This window comes from Triticum dicoccoides, chromosome 6B (genome assembly GCF_002162155.2).
Source record: "Triticum dicoccoides isolate Atlit2015 ecotype Zavitan chromosome 6B, WEW_v2.0, whole genome shotgun sequence".
Lineage (NCBI taxonomy): Eukaryota > Viridiplantae > Streptophyta > Magnoliopsida > Poales > Poaceae > Triticum > Triticum dicoccoides.
In genome coordinates this window covers 172,519,953-172,525,729 of record NC_041391.1, presented here as the reverse complement: position 1 = coordinate 172,525,729, position 5,777 = coordinate 172,519,953, and the positions used below count along the sequence as shown (strand labels likewise).

The following is a 5,777-nucleotide window of genomic DNA, read 5'->3' as shown; positions in this document are numbered from 1 at the left end:
TAAGCTCATGAATAATGACACTATAAGACCCACCGGGGTCTCCAATAGAGCTTGACTAATTTTGATGAGGATGACTCTGGAATTTTTTGTTATTTACTTGATGAGTCTTTAAAAGATGCTTGGGATAGGTTATTAAGAATTCGGGCTAGCTATGTGCCACAATATCAAATTGAAGATTACTTAAAGAGTTTTTATGTTGGCTTGCCCGCTTCTTTTAGACAAGTTTTAGATTCTATTTTTGAAGGAAGTTTTCTTGAAAGGGATGCTATAGATACTTATGAAAAAATGAAAACCATATTTGGGCACCCTTTGAATGATAAGGTTGAATCAACTACTCTCTTGTGCTTTTATCAAAATGAAATTATTAAAGAGATGAAGTCTAGTTTGGAGGCAAACTTCCGAAACGTGCTTAATCTTACTTATTTCATTAATGGCCATGTGCTTACTTTAAATAGAAGAATGAATTCCATAGAAAGAAGATCCCCCTCTTCAAGTGCCAAAGATGGCACTAGTTAGATCTATCCTTGCTTTTATGCCTAGCTAGGGGCGTTAAACGATAGCGCTAGTCGGGAGGTAACCCAATTTTCGTTTATGTTTTTTGTTTTTGCTCCTGTTTAGGAATAAATCTTGCATCTACTCTCTGTTTAGATGTGTTTTTATCTTTTAAATAGTGTCTGTGCCAAGTAGAACCTATAGGATAACCTACGATGATAGTTGATTTGATTCTGCTGAAAAACAGAAACTTTGCGCGCACGAATATAATTTTGTTAAATCACAGGAACGTGCTTTTGTGTTGATTCTTTTTTCTGCTGTTCAATAGACAAATTGTCCAGGACTTCCTATTTTGGTAGGATTTTTAGAGTTCCAGAAGTTTGCGTTAGTTACAGATATATGAGTGTGGGTCTGACCATGAACAAGATTAGTACTGCCATGAGACTGAATTGCCATGGTTGTATAGGACTCATTATGTACTGCCATGAGTGTATGAACAAATTACAGGGGCATTACAGACTTTTCATAGGGTATATCAGAATTAAGCTGGAGGGACAGGAACTGGAAAGAACTCGCTGGCTTATTCTCAGGGACTTATTTCCACAGGAGCTTATCTGAGGCTTATTTTTACATGAGCTTATGCATAAGCCATACATCAAATGAATTGGCCCTTATTGCGTTAGCAAAATCGTATAGGTTATGGATGGATAATGTTTTTGTTTGTGATGCAAAATCTGATGGGTTCTAGATTTTGTTTTCCGTTGCGTTCTGCTTGTAGTCGTGTGGAGCGAAAACAGATTGATTATTTATGAGTGTTTATGTTGTCGAGAGATGTTGGCTGGTTCTTTTGTCAGAATCTGATTGTGATTGCGCTTCTTTTGGCTCACAACCTGCAACCATTTGCAGTCCTAGCTATAGTGCCGCATAAACTCGAACAACCGTTTTGATAATATTTTTGTTTGCGATAGCAAAATCTGGTCTGTTCTTCTTATAGTCGTATGTGGGCAAAATTGGATTGATTATTTACTGGTGTCTGTGTTGTCGAGAGATGTTGGCTGACTGTTGTCAAAATCTGACCGTGCATGTGCTTGTGCTGTTGTGCTTCTTTTGGCTCACAGCCTTCAACAGTTTGGAGTCCTAAGCATCACAAAGGGTATGACGAACTTTTCCATTTTCAGATCATCCGAAGTCTGTCAAAGTGCGTTGACTTAACGGTAGTGCCATACATGGCAAAAATAGAAGAAAACGAATGACGGATGGCATTTTCATAAATAGCACTAAAGCAATGTCATTGAGCAAGTTTGAGCTGTGACTAGTAGCATTGTTATAATATTTTTACTTATCAGAACTCAGCTGACAGGTCTTGTTCCTTCTCAGGGGGAATCGGGATGACAAGTGTTGGAGCAAGCACAGCCACCAACCAACACTGTTGCAGTGTGCGTGGCGCTCAAAACGCCTATGTCCTGTCCTGGGAGTCGCTGAATGCTGATTTGCTGGTGCTGATCGCTGACCGGGTACTCTCTAGCGACCTGCTGCACTATGTCTGGTTTCGCGCGGTGTGCAAGCAGTGGCGTGCCAACACTCTTAGCCCGCGCGGCTGTGGCGTGGTAGACCCGCGCTTTCACCCACGGCAATGGATGATGTTTCCGGAGGGCAACGGGCTTCACCCCGGCCACCCTGCATTGGGCGGCTACGTCTGCTTCCTCAACATCTACACTGGCATCTTCATCCGCGTGCACCTCCCGTGCTTCGAGGACCACTCCTGATGGCCTCCTTCTCTTGCAGCGCAAGAAGGACGCTGCTATCTGCCTCCTCCACCCCTTCACCGGTGATGTTGCCGAGTTTCCTCCCCTTGCCTCCCTCTGCTTGTACATGAGTAAGTTCGGGATCTTTCTGAATGGCCCTTATGATCTTCGACTACGGATGGTTCACGCGGCTGTCTCCGTCCATGTCGGTGGCGGTATTACCATCATGGTCGCGCTCAGCCACGCCGAGCGCATGGCGTACGTATCCACCGGTGACAAGCACTGGACTCACACAAGCTGGATGATGAATGGCATGAGGACAGCAGTGCCATTCCGTGGCAGCCTCTACATGGTGAGGAGGTCGAAAAACAAACCCTCACACATCATGCGCGTTAATCCACCAGATAGCTCCAGTTCCTCCTCGTGGCCGTCTACACCGCCACAAATGATCGCCACATGTCCAGCTAATCTGATGGCTAAGCCTTACCTGGTGGAGTGCAATTCTGAACTTCTTCTGGTCGGCTATACCGACAGACACTTGCAGCTTGTGGTTATCCGGCTTGCTGACCTCCTGCTCGGAGTCCCTGCCACGCCATTGACAAGCATCGGTGACCACGCCCTGTTCATTGGCACTTGGAGCATGGCTGTCAACTGCAGCAACCTACCATCTGTTCAGGGGAGCTCCGTCACCATCCTCAACCCACCTAGCAGTGGCCGACTGCGGCAATATGATCTGGGCAGAGGTACCTGGTCGCCGCTGTGTGATAGAAACTTCTACACTGTCAGCGGCCCCATACCGAGGCCATACAGTCTTGTCCACCACATTATCAGTTGTTGCCAGCGTCTTTACTGGATCAATGGGCACATTTGGACCCGCCACCATGGTTCTGAACATCGTTGGCAGGGTGTCGCTGCAGTACATAGAAGAGGTTGCACAGTCTGCAGTGATCAGTTGAAGGCTATTCATGCTTCCAACATCTACGTTTGAATGTCTCTGCTTTGCAGGTTATCAAACAGCTTCATGTGGTACGAACATATGGCGACAAATGGTTTAGGATGTATTTGGCTGTGTGTTTGCCTCTGCACTGTGTCTACTTTTGTCAAGACATTTGAGTCTAACTCGGATGAATTCGGTAATATGCTGGCTGCCTTTATCACTCTACCGTTCAACTGGGAAATACTGTACTGTGGCTTGCACTTGTGGACCAGTTGTGGTACTTGCTGAATGTTAACTCTTGAATCTTGAAAACGCTGAATTGCATATTTGTCACGCCAGATGCTCTAAACTACGTACATGGAGTTGTATATTTACCATGTTCTGACGCTGATGTTGGAACAAGAGCTTCGTTAACTACGCAAAGTCATTTTACAGCTCACAGCAGGGACCCCCAAACAAATGAAATTAGAACTTGGCCCTTCAGAAGATTTGCAGGAAGGACCCAAGGCGCTGAAGACTGCAATTGGGCCCTTTGCCTGTCGTGAAGCTTCAGGCGAGTACCAATCCCGCCATTGCCGGGGCTGATACCACTTGGGGTGATGAGACGGCTGCGGCACCGGTCACCACCATCGGAGCAAGCCGGAGAACTGAGGAAGCGAGGAAGAAAGTCGATGAGATTTGCAGGAAGGAGCCTAGACACTAGAGATTGCAACTGGACCCTTTGCCTGTCACGAAAGCATCAGACGAATAGCACCACTTGGGTCTTGGGATGACACCAACACCTGAGCAAACCAGAAAATGTAGGAAGCGGACACCCACCTGAAGCATAGTGTTTTTTTTTTTTTTGAACAGAAACTAGGTCCCGAAGGACCTAGAGAGCTTCATTGATTCCTGGTCATTACAGTACAAAGCTCAGATAAGGACTCAAAAGAAAGAAAAATTACACACAGGTCCCTGACTTTAACAAGGAGGACCCCGGACTAAGATAGAACTGCAATTGGGTCCAACACAGCTTCCCCTCAGATCGAGCTTCGCCGTCACCGGGGACGGACCACTTGGGGCGACGAAGCCTTCATGGCTGCAGCAGCACGCCATGAACTCCGAGACGAAGGTGCAACTGCCTCCCATACGGCATACTGGCCAGGAGGAAATAGTAGGCTGCCCTTCAACCAGAAAGGTCACTGGCGATGCGCGAGAACCAGGCCATCGACCGCTAAAAGCCGGCTCCAGAACAGGCCGACGGCCGCCACAGCCAAGCTTAGCAGGCGCCATCCACCAGTGAGGATTTGCTCCAAACCAAATCGGCAAGATCTTGATGTCCACCTCATCCCCTCTTCCTTCCCACCACCACGATAGCAAGGGAAGAACAGAACGAGGCTCTGGCGATCCTCCAGATCAGGGACAACGACTGCGAGCTTATTGGGGAAGGAGCTCCGGCCAGCCTCAACCTCCGCCACCGCCCTCCACGGACGTCGACAGGCAAGCGAGGTCTTCCACACCTCAGCACCGCTCGCCGGAGCCGAGGACAAGCTCCAGAGCGGCATCACGCCATACGCCACATGGGCAAACACGAGACCACGCCCAGCTCTACATCTAAACCTACATCTACTGCTGTACAAGGGGAACCGGCATCCTAATCCAGCTCTACATCCACCAACGCGAGCGCCGGCGGCCAGAGGGACCGGATCCGGGCGATTGGTGGCGACTCTCAACGGGGGCGGTGGAGAGACTTCGGGAAAGGAAAAGAATCGCGACGCCAGGTTCACTAGCCGGAATAATTAGTCTATGACTCTATCCACCTGAAGCATAGTTGCCTTCCTTTCGGGCATCCAAGCCGGGAAGAAGAAGAGGAGGCAGCGTAGCACGTGTCTGAACCTCGGAGCTGGAGCTACGGGCGGCTTCTGCCCCTTCGACCCGAGGACCCTGTGGTGGAGCGAGATGTCAATCGCCGAGGCCCAACCCTGGCTTGCTTCATGTACCTTTGCAATTTCAATCACAAGAAATATATATATGCTGCCACTTGCTTCATGTACCTTTGCAATTTTATATCGCCTTGTGATGCTAAGCATTACAAGTAATTGGACAATAAATTGTAGAATACATTCTTGACTTAGCAGTGCAGTGCTACTCTATTGCATTAAATAGACAGACAACTATCACTGCTAATATTCAAAAGGGCATAATTCTTTGCTTCTGCTTGATGATGCACCAAGAAAAAAAAAGGATCATCTGAGCATAAACAAATCTAACTGATTCAAAAACAAAGGTGGAAGGCAAGCGAAGAAGGCACAACAATTAGGAATTAAAATTAAACACAAAAAATATTTTCCTTTTAAAAGACTTTATAAAAATTGTTTAATTTGTATTGGTTGGGGTGCGCCTAGCCTGGGCAGTAGTGCAACGCCCATGCGACACATGAGGACCCCACTAGCAAGCTAGTGTGATGGACCTCCCCCACAAAAAATAAATTTAATATCGTTGTGGGCACATGACCCACATATCAGATATTAAACTGATAAGAACAGATACTACACTTGATCTTAGCCAAAAGGCCGAGAAAGGTATGCTTTGAAACGTTGCCCTGAGTCTCCTTTTATAACCTC

General features: G+C 47.1%; 1 non-coding gene and 1 pseudogene across 1 annotated transcript; one reads left to right on the top strand and one right to left on the bottom strand.

Moving 5' to 3' along the window:
* Positions 1–1,880: 1,880 nt before the first annotated feature.
* LOC119325227 lies at positions 1,881–3,314 on the top strand (annotated as a pseudogene).
* Positions 3,315–5,543: 2,229 nt separating this feature from the next.
* On the bottom strand, positions 5,544–5,739 carry LOC119326877. Its single transcript, XR_005158239.1, has one exon. It is a non-coding gene; the product is annotated as a U2 spliceosomal RNA (small nuclear RNA).
* Between the last annotated feature and the right edge of the window lie 38 nt (positions 5,740–5,777).